The sequence below is a fragment of the Oryctolagus cuniculus genome, chromosome 9 (assembly GCF_964237555.1).
Source record: "Oryctolagus cuniculus chromosome 9, mOryCun1.1, whole genome shotgun sequence".
Classification (NCBI taxonomy): domain Eukaryota; kingdom Metazoa; phylum Chordata; class Mammalia; order Lagomorpha; family Leporidae; genus Oryctolagus; species Oryctolagus cuniculus.
In genome coordinates, this window is record NC_091440.1 from 118,207,588 (window position 1) to 118,229,957 (window position 22,370).

The 22,370-nt window shown below is 38.4% G+C and overlaps 1 protein-coding gene and 1 pseudogene across 3 annotated transcripts in view; one reads left to right on the plus strand and one right to left on the minus strand.

Moving 5' to 3' along the window:
- The window catches only part of PDE3A (phosphodiesterase 3A), a 335,640-nt gene that overhangs the window by 122,896 nt on the left and 190,374 nt on the right, over positions 1-22,370 (plus strand). The gene's annotated exons all lie outside the window — the stretch shown is intronic.
- LOC127492172 (nucleosome assembly protein 1-like 1) overlaps positions 1-22,370 on the minus strand; it is a 36,370-nt pseudogene that overhangs the window by 12,250 nt on the left and 1,750 nt on the right.

Consider the following 22,370-nt stretch of genomic DNA (forward strand, 5'->3'; position numbering starts at 1 on the left):
ATCTGGTTGATCTCTTTTTTTGGAAGACTTGTTGAAGGCAAATGGCTAGATACATTACATATATATTTATGTATGTATATATGTATATGTATATATTGATGAAACGATTGTGAAATGTTGACAAAACTATCCAAGAACTCTGTTGCATTAGACATATTTAAATTTTCTTTTCAAGGTGACATGGAATAAATACCAACTATGAGGTCCAAACATTGAAGGATTTTAACCTTTCATAGACAGATTGGTGGATGAATATACAAAAAATGAATGTTACAAGTTAAAACCCAATGTTTATTCTAGGTACATGTAATTTGTTTAAGTGTTCTTTGCTTTTTTGCTGATTTATTTTATTAACTAGCTAATCATTCTGATCACCTGGACAGCACCTTTGCCTTATTAAATCTAGCTCTAACCAAATCAGGTACACTGTAGGTCCTACTCTTTCCAAGTTGCACAAAAAGCAGCAGTACAAAGCAGCCAGGAAAAAAAAAAGTTGAAAGAAGTATTTTAGGGTTTATTTGTATGTTTTTAAGAATGAATCCTGTTTGTTGCTAACAGAATCTTGTTTCGAATCTCCTAAGTTCTACCCAGATTCCTGGCTTGAAAAATTTATTCAGGCTATCCAGGGCAGTGACCTGGTAAACAGACATTTTTAACAAGCTCATCAAATGATTTTTCTCTGGCAAGTATGGAAAGCACTAGATTATTTCTCCTTGTTGCTTTGACTCTTAGGATTACATAATTCATCATTTAACTGGAAAAAGGAAAATACTTTAGTGACTAGAATTATTCGTTGCACATGTGCCTCCTCTTTCCTGTGCACTAAAGAAAGTCATGTACAAGAATGTTTCTAACCCATATAGAAACACAAATATTGTTTTTCTAAAGTAAGTATCAGAAAGCCATGGCATAGAGAACTTTCTCCACTCCTGGAAGTGTGTGTGTGTGTGTGTGTTTTGTCCTAAGAGAGCTTTACTTAAATGCTTGACTTGGGAAGATACTGGAGGGAAAATCTCATGTACAAATTGAGAATAAAAAACTGAGTTTTAGCTGAAGAGAGGTCGATTTGGGCACTCAGAATTGAAAAATGCAGAAAGTCCAGTTATACATAATCAATCTGGTCCAGCTATAATATGCCTTAGACAATAATAGAAACTGCTACTCAGAAGATCATGTTGGAGCTAAACATGTCTGCCTGTTTGAGATTAGCACTTGCAACTTCTCCTATTTAATCAGATAGCACTATATTTTAATGTTTTATAGTATGATGCAGAGAATGTATGTCCATGACTTCAACAGCTGCTCTTTTTAAATGGGTGCAGCTGTACTAAAGATTTAATTGGCAGCAACTGCTTAATTTTCAGTTGGTTGCTCCCAGTCTTTCCCGAACAACGTTTCAGGTTTCTGTGGAAGGGAAAGGCTCGATTTCTTTTTCCTAGAAAGTGCGAAGAACATTACCCAGCAGGAATTAGGCAAATAAAAGGTTCTGTGTGATTTTTTTTAATACACTAGTGATGTTTCCTTTTGCCACAGCATTGCCTTTTTCCTAGATAACCCTGTTGTACCATATTCACAAGATTTGATATGCACACGTTAGTCTTCATCTCAAAACTCCTAAAACTGTGAAAACTAGAATAAATTCTGGGAGAGAGGTTGGAAAAAAAAATCACACCTATTCATGTTAAATATTATCTGCTTTGAGAATATATTGTATTTGTTGCTTGAATTAGAACTTTGATTTTTAAAGAAATTTATTAGACAGTATGAGGGCCTACTATCTGCTGGTTCACTTCCTACATGCTGCCACGCCGGAGTGGGTTTGAAGTTGCAGCCAGGAACCAGGAATGCAGTCCAGGTCTTCCATGTGGGCATCAGGAACTCAGTTACTTGAGCCCTCTCTGCTACCTCCCAGGATTTGCATTACTAGGAACCTGGAGTAAGGAGCCAGAGGCAGGCATGAAATCTAACATTGGACATAGCGTCTTAAACTGCCAGGCCAGAACTTGCCCCAGCATTTTGACTTTTTAATAAATAGGGAAACTTGCATCTTGATGCTTCTTTAAGTTAAAATGTAAAACACATGGTGCCCTCTTCCTCTCCCCTTGTAACACTTAGAAATCTTCATTGTGGCTTAGTTGCTAGATGAAGATTTCCTTTCTTTTGAGGGATACAATTCACTCTGTAACAATATTTGTCCTTTTTAATCGATTTTTAAATAAGATTTTATTTATTTATTTGAGAGAGCTCCTACCCACTGGTTCACTCCAAATACAAAGAATACTTTTTATTTGTATTCTCAGCATTCAGAATAAAGACAAAAGTAGGACCACAATATTCCGTTGGTGTATTATTGATTTATTTAGCAGGAAGATGACTTGAGAATTCCTAATGATACATAATGAAGTTACTGATTTTCTGTGTGTTGCTCTTGCTGTTTTATCAAAATTCAGCTGTCTATATATTCATGGAATCTATGTCCTCATAATCTGTGATATTTGTTTTTTGTATAATAATTTACTGAATTCTACTTTTAAGTATTATTATTCTAGTTTCAAGACACTCGTGTTCTTTATCGGTGTGGTGGGCCATGGAGTGCAAGATTTATTTCTTCTGTACTAGTGAATAGGAAAAATAAATCTGTAAGCCTGAGAATTTAGATGCTTTCTTTGAAACAGCTGAGGAACCTGGCCTGACCAGGACTTTGCCTTGCTGACACTTGGATACCCCTGCTTGGGGTTTTGCTACTCTGCCACTCTTTCTCTAAAAATCCAAGGAATAATTGTTTCCTTTATTAATATTACATGTCTACTTTCTTATTTTAACCTATTTGTAATGGTTCTTTACAATATATTGCCTTGACATATTGATAGAGTGATATACTCATTGGGATTAGCAATTCTTAGTTTCATGTTCCTTATGTTTTGAAAAATGAAAATGTGATACATATGGTGTTTTAGAAGCTGGCTATTTTCAAGTAAGTAATTCACCTAATCACAAATATTAAAAACATATGTTTGAGAGCTAGAACTAAGTGTAAAGTCGTTCAAAGCATTATTTTGTTTTTTTCTTTAGTTTTAAAATTTTTAAAAGTATTGAATTATGTCTATATTAATCCACTTAGAAAATTTTATAGAAGAGCAATATGGGAAGATGTACTTGCAATCCAAACATAATGTTTTAAATTTTATTAATGTGTCTTTCTATGAGTATGAGTGTACATGCCCATGTGTACAGATAAAAGATAATTTTAATTTTTAAAGATTATTATTTATTTACTTATTTGAGAGGTTGAGAACGTGCGAGAGAGGGAGACATCTTCCATGTGCAGCTTCATTCACCAAATGGGCACAGTAGTGGGGAATTTAAGCCAGGAGCCAGAAATTCAATTCAGATTTCCCACATGGGTAAAGGTATAAGATTACTTAAGTTAGCCCTGCTGCCTTGCAGGGTTTGTATCAGCAAGAAGCTGGAGTCTGGGATTCGAACCCTCGTGCGCTGATGATGGGACATAAGCAAACTAACTGGTCTCTTAACTAGTAGATCAGATGCCTGCCTCTAATTTTTAAAACATTAAAATCTTTGGATGACTCTGGTACAAAGATGAGATGAATGCATGCTGAAGATTTTATGTAGTTAATTGATGAACAAGAGAACCAAGATGATGTTAAAATTACTCAAAGGAGAAATGTCTCATATATATTTAAAGTTAAAGAGGGATGCTGTAACAAATGTAGAAAAAGATGCAAAAACTTGTCAGTATCTAGGAGACAATCAGTTGCATTCCATTGACACAATATTAATTACATACTGTAAGTTTGCTGAGAATAAGCTGCATTAATGTGACTTTCTATCACAGAGGTTTAAGTGGCTTAAAACTAGTCAGAGCACCCCTTGTTCTGTTTTTGTGTTGTCTTTGTGGCTATTTCAAAGTCTTTCAGGGATGTTCCATGCTGTTGATATTTGCTATTTGCTTTCACTCATTGGAGTGGGTTGTTTTTTGTTTGTTTGTTTGTTTTTTGTTTTTTTTTGTTGTTGTTGTTTTTTTTACTCCTATAATGACTACTATTGAAAGAAAAGGAGAGTGTGAATTCTTTTCCATTGACATTGATACTGCTGCGTGATTACCCAGGAGCATTTTGAAATGCGTGGACCAAAAAGTAAATAGAACTAAAAGCCACTTCCTTGCACTCTAGTCTCAGAGGTGCTATCTCACCCTTCACTTTCCTCCCTCCCAGGCACCCTCTCCCCCTGCAGTTGGCTCCCATCTGAGGTAGCAGTCAGGAAGGGATTTCTCTTGGTTCAGTTCATGACACTGCCACACCGTCTGAGAAATGCACGCAAGGGTGTTGTTCTCTGTTGGTGAGCAAGAATTCTTAACAGCCACCTTTAAAAGGTTTCTCAACTGCTCAATATGTCACTCACCTTTTTAAAAATCCATCCTTTATTTTAGCTTCTGTGAGACAAATGCCTTTTTAAATGAGACGGCTTTTAACAGAATTAGGTTCTACAGCACTGAATGCAAATTATCATTCAAGTTTAATAACATTATTTTGCCAAAATAATAGAAATTCAAAGTGCTGCCATATGTTTTAGTAAATATTTTCATCTAACAATTCTTCAGGACTCAATTCACAATTCTTTTTTTTTAACTTTTATTTAATGAGTATAAATTTCCAAAGTACAGCTTATGGATTACAATGCTCCCCCTCCATAACTTCCCTCCCACCTGCACCCCTCCCCTTTCCCTCTCCCTCTCCCCTTCGATTCACATCAAGATTCATTTACAATTCTCTCTATATACAGAAGATCAGTTTAGTATATATTAAGTAAAGATTTCAACAGTTTGCACCCACATAGAATCACAAAGTGAAAAATACTGTTTGAGTACTATAGCATTAAATCACAATTCTTTTAGAGTTAGTAAATTGCTTAGGAATTATCAGAGGTTCTCTTGCAAATACAATATTGCAAATTCTGCAGTTCAATCTGAATCTGAATATGGCTATTTAAAAAAGCAGCATGCTTTTGGTTTATTTAAAAATGTATATTTTTAATCAAGCTTAGTTTCTTTTAGTCATTTTCCTCTCATTAAGGGTTTTTGTATTTTCTTTCATTGGAGTGCATGGCAAGAGCAGGAGTGCATTCATTTGATCTTTTCTGGAGATTAATTCAGAAAATTCCTAGTGAAGGCTGAGACTGGCTGCGATTCGGGGTCAGAGGAACATGGCTAGGAAGCTTGGCAGTCTGCCCCAACAATATGAGCATGCCTTGAGGTGTGGGTGAAAAATGACGGCTGCCCTTGTGCCAGAACCTTATTTCCATTTTGATTTAAAAAATGTTGCTTTGTGTGTAAGAAAACTATTGTAGTCATAAAAATAAGACACAATAACTATTTGTTTGGTCCTATGTTTATTCCATATGTTTCCATGAAAGAATACAAAGTCAGTATACAACTCAATACCAGTCTTGATAGAGTAAGGGAAATAATTTGTGCCTAAATATTATTGATGCTTAACTATTCATACATAATCAAATGTGATCATAAGATGGATCATTTACTTAAAATTTATATTCAGTTCTCATTCTTGCCTCAGTTACAGACTAAATAGCTTTTATTCTAGTAGCATTGAGTTTGAAAATAATGTTCACTGATTTAAATGTTGATGACAGATGGGTTTTAGGCTGGAGTAACAGCTATGGCTAGGAGGCATTGATTGTTAACATTTATGCTCCAATAATGAATGACCTGGATTTTTCCCAGATGTTTACTCAGGAAATACAGGGCTATGGAGGTCTTGACGTCATAGAGACAGAAGGATTTGGGGCTGTAGTATGTTCACTGCTGGCAGTCATTCAGTAGTAAATCCTTGGTAAGAGAGTTGGCTTTGAGTGACATCTGGAGGCTTTCTCTGCCTAGTGGAGGGGGAATCCTGGGTCTGTGTTTGTTCCTAGTGAGCTAGATTCAGCTTTTAGGACACACCACATGTGAAATTGATGGCTTTAACATTTCACATTGAAAGAAATGATGGAGAAGGACTGGTCTCTTAGGATTTCTTCCTTCAATCAGCTTAGTTAATTTAATGTGAGGTACTAATATAAAACATGACTTGTGATAAACAGATGGCAGGGACACATTAGTTATTAATTACCATTTAAAAATAAAGCTTGACATTTCCTTTACCTATCAAGAAAATTATAACAGCCTTGAATAGATGGAAAGGAGACATTCCAGAGTGCCTATCTATGAAGCAGACTTGTTAATACTGAGTTTCATTTTCTTGCTAGAGTCATTTATACTGTGAGAAACTCACTGTGAGAATTCAAGAATTAGGAAGAAATGATTCTGCTTGCGGAATGGAAAAGAACACGAATCTTCTCTACACTGTGGCTAAGTCTTGTGATACACGTGGAATGAAGCTGCAGTGTGATGTAGATTCCAGTTCCTGTAAAATATAATGAATACTCATATAATGCAATCATGTAGATTTGACAAAATTCTAAACAAATTTACTAACATATTGTGTATCAGCGATGTTCCTAAGGAGAATGTTTAATTTTTTTTTCATTTTTTTAAAGTGAAAGGTGGAGAGGTAGTAAAATTTAAATATTGTAAAACTATAAAATATAGATGTTTACGTTCACTCCTGCAATCCTACCACATAAAATTCCTATCAATAATTGAGTGTATAGTCTTTCAATAATAAAAAAGACACACAAAGGCACTTGAAAAAGTGGAAAGAAAAGTTTATTTTGGTGCACAGTGTTTTGGAAATTCATGCACAGGTTTCCCTTAATATGCTTTTCCCATGTACTTTTGAGAGAGCCACATAGACCATCATAGTGAGGAGGCAGAATTGCATGGTGGCTGGAAGCAGAACTTAGACGCTGAAGCTAGACTGCCCTAGTGCTGTGTATGCTGCAGGTCTGGCAGGAGGTAAACGCCCGTTACAGGGTTCATAGAAGATCCTAAGGAAGGGACTAGTTATGAAAGTATTAAGAGGTGCAACAAGGAATGAAGTGACCTGGGGTATTGGGGTTCCAGAATAACTCTCTTTCCTGTGCTAGGCAAGGCAAAAAGAGAGGAGTGTTCCTAAAACCCAGCAAGCACAGTGCTGTGGGAAGGAGGCTCCTGAACAGCAGCTGTAGTCCTGGGTCGAGAGATGCAGCCCCAGGGCCAGCACCTTGGCTCACTTGGTTAACCCTCAGCCTGCAGTGCCGACATCCCATATGGGCACCAGGTTCTAGTCCCAGTTGCTCCTCTTCCAGTCCAGCTCTCTGCTGTGGCCCAGGAGGGCAGTGGAGGATGGCCCAAGTGCTTGGGCCCCTGCACCCACATGGGAGACCACAAGGAAGCACCTGGCTCCTGGATTCGGACTGGTGTAGCTCTGGCTGTGGCGGCCATTTGGGGGGTGAACCAATGGAAGGAAGACCTTTCTCTCTGTCTCTCTCTCTCTCATTATCTAACTATCTGTCAGAGAGAGAGAGAGAGAGAGAGAGAGAGAGAGAGAGAGAGAAAGAAATGCAGCCCCTGTTGGATCCCTGCATGGCCTTGACACCTGTAGGTTGGATAGCAAGGGTGGTTATAAATCCCCCCAACCTCAACCTGGCTATTTGGTTTGGTTTTGTTTCTGTCCCAAGTCCTCTGATGGTCACTCCCATCAGCTGAATGCAAGTAAGATCCTTGGACTTCAGAATCCAGGTGCTGTAATGTATAAAGCTTGGGCTCTAAATGTGTCTTTAGGGTTTAGAAGAGAGAGATTTTGAACTTCAACATCTGCCTCTCGTGGGTTTGGGCTGTGTTCTCAAAGAGAAAAGCCTACAAAGATGGCTTCCAGTTTCTGTAAGATGCAGGTAAACAGTACATGAACGTGGTGAGGAAGAGGAGGGAGTTGAAGGGTTCCAGAAGAGAGTCCTTCACTTTGCCAGTAAGGTCCTCGTTAAGGTGATGGGCCCAGGGAAATTCATGAGAAAAGTTCCATAAAGGAGCAGTACAAGAAAGCATTTGACGTAGCAGTTCAAACACCTGCACCTACATCAGAGTACCAGGTTCGTTACATGGCTCAGACTCTTCATTCTGATTCCAACTTCCAGCCAAAGCAGACACTGGAAATTAGCAATGATGACAAAACTCACTGGATTCCTGTCGCCCATGTAGGAGACCTGGATTGAGTTCTGCCCAGCCCTGGCCATGGTGGAGCACTTGGGAGGAATACGCTTGTTTGCTCACTCTCTTTCTCTCATGCTGTTTGCTTTCCAAAGTTTAAGAGAAGCAGCGATGCTGTGCTTAAATTCTGCTGGCTGTGTGATCTGTTTCACTGTGGTCCTGACTGTTGTGCCATGTTCTGAGGTAGACATTGATCCTGTCGTGAAAACAATGTTGTTAGGTCCTTCTCAGGAGGAAACTCTAAGTGGTGGTGCCCTCAAGATGATTTAGGAAGCATCCTTATTCGATTTGAAACAGAAACAACTCAATATGATTCTGACACAGCTGACAAAGTATTCTGTACCTGTCAGTCCCAGAAATACCAATTGGCTTGATTGGGAAAAAATTATATGTAGTAATTTAAATAATTGTAATTTATATATTTATTAAGAATTTATAATAGCCTAATTTAAAAACATTATAGTAAATTATATGTATGAACTCATCTTGTGAAGTTGAATAAATGCTTTATAATAAATGAAAAATGGATTTATTTAAGAATCTCCCTGTTTCCATGTGAACAAGATAAATCCATGGGCAGTTGTTTCTGCTAGAATGTGATAGATAGACATGTCAGTATAAGTAAATACCACCATCAATATTAAAGATTTCCTTAGTGAAAAGGTAAGGTAGATTGTAGGAAAGATGTGAGAACAAGAGTTGATGCTTCTGGGAGGTGGAGGTGATCAAGGTCAGGGAAATACACACATTGGGTACTTGTAAGAGAATAATCAAACTGAGCAGGGCAGTGTGGGAAGGGATAAGCAGGTGCTCTCCTCGGCTGTGTTAGTCTACTCTCTTCTGATAATACTTGGTGATTAAATGCTAAGTAGTTGGGGGAAAACCCATAAAAGTCAGTCATCTTAGATCTTTTGCTATCCCACCATTTACCAATTGTACATGAATTAACTGCTAAAAGCATGTTTATGTAAGAGAGATTTTATGAGTTATATGGTGTGCTACAGGGATCACTGGACAACAATGTCACATGATGCTTTTTTTACAGTTTTTTCCTTTACTCCATATTAAGCATTTTCCACTGTAATCTCTGTCACATAAACTGATAACTGTATCTGCCTATTAAAGGAAAATTTACCCAAAATTAAATAATATAAAAGCTCTATCTCATAGATTTGCTAGACACTATCAGGTTTGTGGGTTAAAATCTTAGACTCTTCAGACTAGAAGATATATTGGAACTCTGTAATTCTTCTCTATATCTAAAATTAGTTCAAACTAAGTTTTTTTTTTTCAATATAAACCTTAGCCCTTCCAAACTTTGTTTTAAATTTTGTTTATATCTTATACTACAGTATTGGATTTTTGTCTCTGAAATAGACTGTAATGATGAAAAATAATGTTTCTTTTACTGGTTCCCCCGCCTCTTCTTCTTTCCTTACCACTTGTCCCCAGTACAGATAGAAACAGGATAACAGTAAGGCAAAGATCTATCTAAAGTGTGGGTGCAAACTGTTGAAATATTTACTTAGTATATACTAAGTTGATCTTCTGTATATAAAGATAATTGAAAATGAATCTTGATGAAGAATGGGATGTGAGAGGGAGTGGGAGATGGGATGGTTGCGGGTGAGAGGGAGGTTATGGGGGGAAAAGCCGCTATAATCTAAAAGTTCTACTTTGGAATTTTATATTTATTAAATAAAAGTTAAAAATATAAAGTGACTTGTTGGTATCACATCAGCAGGATGACCAGAGATCACATGCAAGTTGGACTTAAAGATGGGAACCAGCACATGCATTCTTTTTGTACTTTTGGTCCTACATAATATAATGATTTTTTTAAGATTTATTTACTGATTCAAAATTCAGAGTTACACAGAGAGAAGAAAGGGAGAGAGGAAAGGGAGAGGGGAAAGGGAGAGAGAGAGGGAGAAAGAGAGAGAGAGAGAAAGTCTTCCCTCCGCTGGTTCACTCCCTAGTTGACCACAACTGCTGGAGCTGTGCCAATCTGAAGCCAGGAGCCAGGAGCTTCCTCCCGGTCTCCCACGCAGATGCAGGGGCCCAAGGGCTCCGGCCATCTTCTATGGCTTTCCCAGACCATAGCAGAGAGCTGGAGCAGAAGTGGAGCAGGCTGGACTCAAACCGTTGCCCATATGGGATGCCGGCATTGCAGGCAGTGGCCCAACAAGGTATGCCACAGCTCTGGCCCCAGAATATAATGATTAAAATCACAACCCGTGGAATCAAACATGGGTCCCAATCCTTGCTCTGACACAGCCATCTCTGCCACCTTGGGCATCTTACTTAGCCTAATAAATCTACAGTTTCACTTTCATATGTATGGCAGATCGAGGACCATATTAATGTGGAATTGTTGGGAAAACTCTAAGAAGAAATACTTGTCAAATAGTGCACAGTGGTTTCTTCTTAGATATCATGGGTTCAAACAGAGTTAGACAGAGAAAGAAACATGAGACAGAGAGAGACAGATCTACAGACTGATCTTACATCTATTGGTTCACTCCCCAAATGGCCACCACCTTTGGGTCTGGGCCAAGCCTAAGCCAAGAGTCTGGAACAAACTCCACCCCAGTCTCCCATGTAGGTGGCAGGGACCTAAGTCTTCAAAGCATCTTCTGTTGCTTTCCCAGGAGCATTAGCTGGGAGCTGGATCAGAAGTGGAGCAGCAGTGACGGGAATCTGTGTTCCAAAGGGATGATGGCATCACAGGTGGTGGCTGAACCAGCCACACCACAACACTGACCAATACTATGGACTTGTTTGGAGTTGTCAATCATCAGTCGTGCTTGTTAGAGTGGACCCTTACAAAGAGGTGGGGAGTAAACACAGAAGAAAGACTTCCACCAGGAGGGCAATTAACATTTTGGAATGTTGATGACATAGGTCCTTGTGTCTGTTTTAGAGTTTATGACAAAATGTGATTAACAAACTGATTTTTAAATTAATGTGTAAAATCATTTGAGTCCATTGTTACCATCAGAATATTGAGACTAATAATGAAAAACATTTCCAAACAAGTTACCTGTAAGAGCCTTTTTCTCTTTAATAAACTCAGGCAAAGGTCAGTGTTGTGGCATAGTGGGCTAAGCCTCTGACAGCAGCACTGGCATCCCATATGGGCACCAGTTCATGTCCCAGTTGCTCTTCTTCCCATCCAACTCTCTGCTGTGGCCTGGGAAAGCAGTGAAGAATGGCTCAAGTGCTTGGGCCCCTACAACCAGGTGGGAGACCTGGAAGAAGCTTGACTTCGGTTCAGCTCAGCTCCAGTCATTATGACCAATTGGGAAATGAACCAGCAGATGGAAGGCCTTTCTCCTTGTTTCTCCCTCTCTCTGTCTGTAACTTTATCTCTCAAATAAATAAAATCTTTAAAGAAATAAAGTCAGTCATTTTGTGACATCTCTTCTTCCTCTATACCTCTGTTCTCATAAGTGTGTATTTATAGATATAGAGAGGAGTTTGATCAACATATGAATATTGAATATATATATGTATATACTTTTTTCTTTTGTTAAAGTTCATTTTATATGTAGTAGTTGCACAGATCTTGAATGTACAGTTCATTGAGTTTGCATATAGTGTGCATATATTTTTTCTGTGCATATTACTAACTTTTAACAATCATTAACACGTACTGACTGATAACTAGTGTAGTAGGAACGTTTTGCCCGTGTACTTATTCATCCACAGAAAATCCCATCCTTTTCGTGCTGCTGGCATTCCCATTTTACAGGAACATCTGCGTTTAGGAAGGTGACACGACTTTCCCAAGGTCACTGTCACTGGTCAGCAGGAAAGCCTGCCTTAGAGAGCTTGGGCCTTGAACATGTGCTCCTACTCCTCTGTCCCTCCTTCACTCCCACAGAGGCAAGCCTGCCTCCTGCCTGCATTCCCACAGTTGTTTTTTCACTCTGATGGAATTGATAGATTTCTGATTCCTGTTTGTTCGCATCCAACAGAATGTAGGAGATTTAATTAAAATAGGATCCAAGTCAACCTGGAGAGGCATTTTAGAGTTTTCCTTCAAATATGGAGGCTTCTTGAAAATGGAGAACACAGAAGGCACAGTTACAACTGATCAGTGATGGAGTGGAATGTGTCAGAGCAAATTTAATAGAATGTAGTGCACTTTCTATGGGATATTGCCTATTATTTTTTAACTGACGGCAGTATATTTTGAGGCACAAATTGGAAGAGGCAGTTTTTTACACATTGTTTAAAAGAAGTAAATGATTTATCTTTATCCTTTGAAGAGTATACTTTATTACTGAAAAACAGTCCATAAATCTCACCTCCATCCTCTAACCGTTTTTTATTTAGATTCCAAATATTTTTTTTTTTCTGTGTGCTATGGGTCTAGAATTCTTTCTTTTCTTTCTTCAGGAATTTTTTTTCCAGCTTATCGTTTGTAATATTTTTCTGCCGATCTTCTTAGAGGAAAACATTTAAAGGGATTACCTCATATTCTTAAAAAAATATGTGTAGATAGAACATCCCCTTATCTGAAAAATCCGAAGTAAAAACTCCCGAATTCAGAACTTTTTGAATGTCAACATGATTCTACTGTGGAAAATCCCACACCACGAAACTTTGTTTCAAGCACAAAATTATAAAAATAACATAGAAAATTACCTTCTGCTTCTATGTATAGGATATATATACATCAGAAGTGAATTTTGTGTTTAGATTTGGGTCTCAAACCCCAGATAGCTTATTATGTGTATGCAAATAATCCAGCATTCAAAAAAAAAAAAAAAAACCAGCATTTGAACCACTTCTGATCTTAGGCATTTTGCTCGCGGGCTGCTTACCCTGCCTTTTATATCTTGCTGTAGACCTTCACTTTTTTTAATTCTTCAAACTGTTTGATAAAAAGTGTAAAATGACTGTGATTCTTTCACTCTGGAGAATTTACAAGAGTTGAGGGTGAAATGAAATAAAATAAGAATATGGAATCATGGCTCAGTCATAGAAATTCCACCCAGTACTACGATGCTCTAACAATTCTGTGAGCAAAGAGTGACACAAATTTTCTATTGGCTTTATGAACATTTTGAAACAGTAAACAAGATTACTTGAATTGGAATAGAGAATTTTTGTTGAGTCAAAGGTAGTATTTTTTTTTAATTTTTAGCATTTTTCAAATTTTGTTTCAATTGAAAAGTAAGCCTCTTTAATACATCAGCCTCAAGTTAGGGTTTGTTTATTTCCTGTAAAGTGCTAAGAGAATAACTGAAATTAAATTAATGTAAATATGATTAACATTTTAACTAGGTATGTACAATATCACTACTTGAAACCAATATAAAATTATTGCCTCCACTTGTTTGTGTCAACTTTTTGATCACTTAAATGGATTAAGACTTTTAGTTCAGTAGAAGTGATTTGAAATTATTCATAGAAAGAAGTAGTTAAAATTTATTTTTATTTCCCTAGCAAAACATATTGAAAAATGTTTTTTATTTGTCTAATGAGCACTTAGAAAAATGAAGCCATTCTGTAGTGATCATAAATATTCTAAGTAATCATTCCAGACTAATTTACAAAATCCAAAGTACCTTGAGGAGCAAAGATGCTAGATTTTGAGAATATAATGGTATTATAAATGGCTGCATTATTGCATTTGAAGTATCCAGTTTAAATGCATTATGCTGTCACTACTTTAGTCGTATGCTGAATAATTTTCCTAACTTCATACAGTCCATCACCAATATAGTATCAAGTATACCAGTATACAGAGCATTCTAATTTCAGTAAATTGTCTATTAAATTTCCCGATATTTTTGGAATGAACTTTGAAACACTGAGAAATGGAGTGATCATTCATTTGTAAATGGTCCTTCACAAAGTAATATTAATCCAAAAGTTTATCCCTACATGTATCTTTTGAGGATGGAAGATTAATACCATGTACATATTTTGTCAGAATAACTATTGCTAGGCAGGTGTTTCCTAATGAATCACATGACTTTCTCCATTACCAGATGATAGATTTTCGTTTATAGGGGGTCTAGGAAACACTAAATATTAATGAGTGATACTAAACACTTCAAACTTACCCTCTGATTTTTATTCTGATCGTAATTCACTTTTCTGGTTAGGGAACCAGAGAAGTCTTCCCCATCCTCACTGCAGTTGTACAGTCAAGGATACTATCTCCATTGTTCATCATGGGATTCCAACTACTTGAGCAGGTGTGGCTTCTTTTAAAAGAAGGCATTCAGTATACATAAATACTTCACAGTGTTCCTGAAAAGGATGGAAAGGAGAATTAAAAGTATAGGTTATTTTTCATGTAATTTTTTTGGAAATCTCATGATGCATATTTTCTGTGAACTTTATGAAGACCCTTCTCATGTGCATGGATTTCAAAAGTTTTGCACCAAGTAGACATTTTTAATATAATTTTCAGTAAACTTTTGAAGTGCTTTCACATACCTATAGAATAAATGAAAGAATGAGTGAATTATAGAGAAAAAAACGTTGGCCATCATATAATCTTTGTAATTTATAATAGCAGAAACTAAGCCTATAGTTAAAGGAACCTATAGTGAGTTGATTTCTTCCATAGTCTTTTAACTAGGAAAAGAGAAATTGCCAGACTCATAGTTCAGTGCTTCGTTTTGTAACATTGACTTCCGCCTATAGAAGGTGGTATAGAAAACAGTTAAAAATTGCTTTTTGAGAGCGAGGCAGACCTGGCATTGACCAGAGTGTGAATCCTGGCTCTACCATCTACTAGCTGTATAATGTTGTGCTAAGTACTTGGAAATCATTCTTTCTCTCTGCATATGGAGATGATGTATATCTCGCTGGATTTGTGTGTGGGTCAAATGAGATAAATATTTCAGAACTCAACACAAAGGAAACAGAGCTATCATCATCGTCGTCACCATTTAATCATTGTTATATATAGATGTGTAGTTTCTTATTTCCTATTGAGTCATTACAGTACTTTTTCTTGAACTTAATGTTTTTAAGGCTCCTTAGTTCATCACAGGTGATATAAAGTTTACTGGATTTATAGGCTAGGTTACGATACTAATAGGAAGTTGAGTTTCTATACTTGTTTATAATACTAATTAATATTAAATATTCATCAGGCTAGTGCTTCTGACCCTTTGGGCTTTGAAAGGTATTTCACAGGGAGATTTTTTGTTAATCCCTAATACAGCTTTCAAAATAAGCAGTTTGGAAGTTCAGCTACTGACGATGAAGCTCTAAAAAAAAGAAATCAAGATAATAAATTTTTGTTTCTCTTTATCTAGTTCCTATTTGGCAAAAAGTATATTCAATCTGAAACCTATCTGGAGAAGACATGGGTAATGTTTAGAGATGAATTACATAGATACATCTGGATCATTCTCATATCTTTCAGTATCTTTTACCTCATTTCAATTTCTACGTATTTTTGAGGCCAGCATTGTATGTAATAATCTGTATTATTGAGACCAAGTTTTCCAGATTCATATTATGTAACTATGTGTCATAGTTATAATATCAGTAAACTTTAATTTTTGGTAGTTTTAGGTTCTAATTTTAAAACATCATTTTTATATTCATTGTAAGTTTTAAACCATTCTAAGATCCACCATATTTTAATTTCAGTTTTTTTAAGTAATAGAATCTGCTATTGCTACCATTAGAAAATATGAGTAAGTTCCTTAGCTTAAATATTTTTATATCACAAGAAAATACCATGACAACTGAGCATCTTCAGAATGGTCTGGGGCTGATGGATTTCTCAGCTAAATTTAGGGTCCGTTCATACCCGAATCTTAGAAGAAAGGCTTTGCATTGCTTTTACAATACCAGTTAGACAAGAAGTACTAGCTGGATCTGAGAAAGTGGATGTCAAACTTCAGGAATCCCAACTGGACTGTGGTTTCGTAATTTGTACAGTTTACTTAAGTGATTTCTTCTGTGTCATCTTTTCCTTGTTTTTTCTGTTCCTCTCTTGACATATTGTGTGTGGAGACACATTTGTAAGATGGACACACTAAGGCAGCTGATAGCCATTTATAAACCATTCTTAACTGATTGTGGAGAGCTTATCTCTGGCTCCTAGAACCTGGCATGTTTTAGACTCTCCATGATTATGTTAAAATACCTCTTCATTTATAAATAAATGGGATCTAATGAGTGTCTTAGTTTTATGTTGCTGTTGTGACAGATTATTATCATTGGCATTGAACAATGCAGGTTTATTAATCATTCTGTAGGTCTGAAATCTAAATATGGATCATACTGTGCTAAAAGCAAGGTGTTGGCAGGCGTTGCCTTTTCTAGCCCATCCTCCTTGGGGAGTACTTTTCACATACTGTTATTCTACACATCTCCTCCCATCAGCTCCTTTTGGAACACCTTGATCATAGTAGGCCCTCAGGTAATCCAGATCACTTCCCTATTTCCAGGTTCTTAATCACATTTGCAAAGACCCTCTTGCCTTGTAAGGTAGCATATTCACAGGTATTGAGGATTAGGGCATGGACATCTTGGGGACCCTTATTCTGAATGCATGCTGGTAGCTAAAAGCACCAGAAGCCTTTTCCTTATAATTGCACAAGGAATTGCTTGGTTAGCAAATGCAAGTACTTTGGCTAAGCCTACCTGAATTCTCAACTCACAAAGAAGTGGTCTTGTCTGTAAGTTTTGATTTCATTGTAAATGTGTAGCTAGCAATTATATTCTGTAGTCCTGTATATCCAGCCATTGACTTGAGTTCTAGATGCCATACATTTGTACATTTATTTTCTATACAAAGACAGGTTCTTGGTGGTACATGGCCAGTTTTGTGGAACTTGACTCAGGAGTCTGCTCTTCCACTAGCAACTTTGCAGACTTGTGTGAATCTTTTTTTTTTTTCTTTAAGTCATTGCACTTCATTTGCTCATCTGTAGATTGCATGCAATAACTGTTTTATTCCATTCCCCAAAATAGTATATCCACAATAAAAGATGTTCTAAAAGTTTACAACTCTTTCTACATCGGTGATATTTCTCTAGGCCTTGTTAAAGGGGCTTTTTGTACTGAAGAGTTTTGTTTACTTTAAATATGTACTGTGGTGAATCTTTGTACTTTACTGAAAATATAGCAGCATATAGTAAATATTTGTTAGGCTTAGCCAAAGTACTTGCATTTGCTAACCAATCTGAATTCTCAACTCACAAAGAAGTGGTCTGGTCTGTAAGTTTTGATTTCATTGTAAATGTGTAGCTAGCAATTATCTTCTGTAGTTCTATATATCCTACATATCCTGTATATGTAGTCCTGTAAATATATATAGTAGCATATATATGCTACTACATAAAATATTAAACTTTATGATAATTTATATAAAGCAGGCCTTTTTAGAAATTCTTTTTGAAAAATAATGTCAGTCCAAATATCTGTTGATGGTTATTTTTGTCCCTGTAGTTCTATTACATAAATGTGAAACTTTAATACCTCAAAACTTCTAAATATATTTTCCTTTATTTTAAATTTCACTTTTTTATTTGAGAGAGGTAGAGCAAGAAAGAGTGCTGCTATATACCAGCTCACTCCCCAAATGCCTGCAATGGCCAGGGGGGTCATAGGGCCAAAGCCAGAAGCAGGGAATAGGATCCAGGTCTCCCACATGAGTGGTGGGAACCCAATCACTTAAGCCACCACTGCTGCCTCCCAAGGTCTGCAATGGCAGGAATCTGGAATCAGGAGCTCCTGAACCCAAGAACTCCAGCGTGAACACGGGCAACTTAATCACTAGGCTAAATGCCTGCTCCTAAAGATACTTTTAATTTTGAAGTCTCCAAAGAGTAGTTTTCCAATATACTTTTTTTTTTTTTTTGACAGGCAGAGTTAGTGTGAGAGAGAGAGACAGAGACAGAGAGAAAGGTCTTTTTTTCCGTTGGTTGACTGTCCATCCGAAGCCAGGAGCCAGGTGCTTCCTCCTGGTCTCCCATGCGGGTACAGGGCCCAAGCACCTGGGCCATCCTCCACTACTCCCGGGCCACAGCAGAGAGTTGGACTGGAAGAGGGGCAATCGGGACAGAATCTGGTGCCCCAACCAGGGCTAGAACCCGGGGTGCCAGCGCCGCAGGCGGAGGATTAGCCAACTGAGCTGCGGCGCTGGCCTTGCAGTTCTGTTTTTCTGAACTATGACCTATTTTGTAGCCTAATATAACACTTCATTGTAGAATTTCTAATTTGCCTTATAAACATCATCCAAAATGTTAGTTAATATTTTTACTTAGTTAATTATCTAAAATCTAAAAAGGACAAGAAATGTTAAAGCTTCGTATTTGGGAAGAGAGGATTCTACTATTGGCTGTTGAAAAATACAGCATCAAGTGAGTAAACCATTCTTTCTATGTCCTGTTTCAGGGAAAGAGTTTCCCTAATGTTGCACATATATGTACACAGTTAAGTTAAAATTTGACACCAGTGCTGGCACCATAGCTCAATAGGCTAATCCTCTGCCTGGCGCCAGCACACCAGGTTCTAGTCCCGGTTGGGGCGTTGGATTCTGTCCCAGTTGCCCCTCTTCCAGGCCGGCTCTCTACTGTGGCCTGGGAAGGCAGTAGAGGATGGCCCATGTGCATGGGCTCTGCACCTGCGTGGGAAACCAGGAGAAGCACCTGGTTCCTGGCTTCGGATCAGTGCGGTGCGCCGGCCACTGCAGCCATTGGAGGGTGAACCAATGGCAAAAGGAAGACCTTTCTCTCTGTCTCTCTCTCTCTCACTGTCCACTCTGCCTGTCAAAAAAAAAAATTAAAAAAAAATTTGACACCAAAATTAGGTGTCTTGTGAGGACAGATGATTTTTCTAAAATGCTATTTACTTCTTTAGAAAATTAAAAATATTTTAAGCATTTTGATTAAAAATCTGAAATACCCTGTATATTTTCATTCTTCTTTATAAAATATCATTAAACTCAATTTCAAACATTTTTTTCACTAATTTATTTGAGAGGTAGTGTTACAGGCAGAGAGAGAGGGAGAGACAGAGAGGTCTTCCACCTACTGTTTCACAATGACTGCAAAGGCCAGAGCTGTGCTGATCTGAAGCCAGGAGCTTCTTCTGGGTCTCCCACATGGGTGCTGGAGCCCAAGCATGTGGGCCATCCTCTGCTGCTTTTCCAGGCCATTAGCAGGGAGCTGGATCAGAAGTGAAGCAGCCAAGACTCAAACCTGGGCCCATATGGGATGCTGGCACCGCAAGTGGAGGTGTAGCCTATTCTGCCAGAGCGCCAGCCCTCAATTTCTTTTTTTTTTCTTTTTCTTTTTTATTTTTGACAGGCAGAGTGGACAGTGAGAGAGAGAGACAGAGAGAAAGGTCTTCCTTTGCCGTTGGTTCACCCTCCAATGGCCGCCGCGGCCGACGTGCTGCGGCCGGCACATGGTGCTGATCTGAAGCCAGGAGCCAGGTGCTTTTCCTGGTCTCCCATGTGGGTGCAGGGCCCAAGCACTTGGGCCATCCTCCACTGCACTCCTGTGCATGCCATAGCAGAGAACTGGCCTGGAAGAGGGGCAACCGGGACAGAATCCGACGCCCCGACCAGGACTAGAACCCGGTGTGCCGGTGCTGCAAGGCAGAGGATTAGCCTATTGAGCCACGGTGCAGGCCTGGCCCTCAATTTCAAACTTAATTCCTCTTCAGTATTTATTATGATACCAAGTGATAATTGTGCAGAATTCTGCACCCACTTTTCTGGAGCCTTTTGTTTTGTCTTGTTTTCTTTCATCACAGAACATAAGCTACATTTCTGTGTGTACTAGGCCCCCAAGAGGTAATACGGCTAATGGATATACATAGGTAGAAGCCCAAGTTCTGCCTCTTCCAAAATTCATTGCCTCAGGGGAAGCTGGTGAGCCACAGGGGGTTACTAAGACTTTTCCCAATTTACTCATCCCTACAAAGTTCTGGACTGTAAAATCAGGCAAGTTCTCAGAAGTCATTAACATAAGGTATGTGAGGTTCATGGCTCCGTGGATCGTGAGTGCTTTAGTTTCTTCGCTGTGTTACCTAGGACATAAGTACCAGACTGATGACTGCTAAACTTATGTGTCCAGCATGCACACTTCCTCTAAATTCCAGATTTGTATATCTAACCATAATAGTTGATTTTCTGATGTAGACAGCTAGCACACATCTCCAATTCCACCTGCCAAATGGAACTTGCAGTCGTTGTCTTCGAACTTAATCCATTCTCAGCCTTCTTAGTAGCTGGTAGCAATTCCAGCTTTCTGGTGGCTCTGTCAAAAATACTGGTTCTTCCTCCTCGCTCATGTATCAGCCCTATTTCAACAGCAAATTCCTTTAGGTCCACCTAAATGATCCAGAATCCATGGACTTCTTACCACCTCTGCCCCTGGGACTCCAACATCATGCTAACATCATGCCTAGCCCTCATGGGTTCAGAAACTTCCTAGCACTTTTCTCTGCTTCCACCTTCCCTTCCTATTCACTGCCTGAGAGAAGAACCCAAGTCAGTTAATGTTGCTCCTCTGCTTAAAATTGGCCAGTGACTCCCTGTACCTGTCTCCAGGGCCTGAGTGGTTAGGGTCCTTAATCTTTGTTGTTCCCTCATCTCTTATCACCTTGCTCCAGCTACTCTTGTCCTTACTGTGCCTTGTGCCTGCCGGGCTGTTTTCTCATTGCATTAGCTCTTCTCTTAGTCTGAACCACTTCTCCGTGCGTCTTTGTAGAGCTTCCCTGTCTGTCTGCATCTTCAACCCTTCCCTTGTGCTTTACCCTGGCTCCTGCACCATCTTTTCAAAGGAAAGCCCTATCTTCTATACTACCAATGCACATTATGTTACTTTATTTCTTTCTATAAACCATTTACATATGATAGAATTTTTAAAAATATTGTATTTATTCTTCATTTTCTCTTTCAGTATAATTTGAGCTCCACAATGGTGACTACTGTTTTGTTGACTGATATTTTTCAAGCATTGAGGACAGTATTTGACATATCCTAGGCAATCAGTATTTTTGGAGTGAATTAACTAAAATTTGGGACAGAAAAAAAGTGTATTCCTGGAGCTCTTTAGATTTCATCCATTACTATGTATTTTAAAGGAACTCATTTGGACAGCATATCCTTTAGAGTAACCACTTTACAATTTGGAATTCAACTAAAATTCCGAGCAACCTAGATTAAAAGGTTAGCCATATGGAATTAACTCCCGTTTCTGATATTCAGAGAGCTTACTGAGATTACCAGTTTTATGATCCTTTTTTGTCAGCCCAAATACTTGAAATAAACAACCAAGTAGCTCATATATACATATTTTTTAAATCATTTTTCACTTGTTTCCCCAGTGGTGCTTTTCTTAAGCATTCATAATTTTAAAATTTGGTCATTCATTTTGCTCTGTGGAGAGACCATTCTTTCTAGATAAGGAATTATATCTCCAAAGAAACATAAACATTCCATCGTAATTTGTTTATGTCTTTTTCATTCGCATATAGCCAGCATTTTTCATTCACTTGATCTGTCACCAGATCTTCAACTGCCCTTCTTATGTCGGATTTGTGAAATTGTGCGTCATCAAGAGCTTTTCTCAAAAACACAGATTCAATTATGTCTAACAGACAAGCCAAATATCTAATCTACCACCATTAGAGCCATATTAACCTGCTTCTATCCAGTAGGGCCTTGGCTTGGATAACAGAAGGAGGCTACATCTGTGGCCACAGCTGCTTCCGCTGAAGCAGGAACTGAAGCATCATATTCTGGGAAAAGGCCTTTTAAAAAACCTACACGGAAATCATAGTTCTAGGTGTCAGGCCAAGCATGTCTTCAGTGTTCTGGGCTTCTGGTTTACCATCCATGTTTCTGCTTATGTTTGCCTTGTCTCCTTTTGGTCCCTACTGCAGTATATTTCATTTTTTTATTAAAACTTTTTCAGAGGCTGGCGCCGCAGCTCACTAGGCTAATCCTCCACCTGTGGCGCTGGCACCCCAGTTTCTAGTCCCAGTTGGGGCACCGGATTCTGTCCTGGTTGCTCCTCTTCCAGTCCAGCTCTCTGCTGTGGCCCAAGAAGGTCATAGAGGGTAGCCTAAGTCCTTGGGCCCTGCACCCACATAGGAGACCAGGAGGAAGCACCTGGCTCCTGGCTTCAGACTGGCGCAGCGCGCCAGCCATAGCAGCCATTTAGGGGGGTGAACCAACGGAAAGAAGACCTTTCTCTCTGTC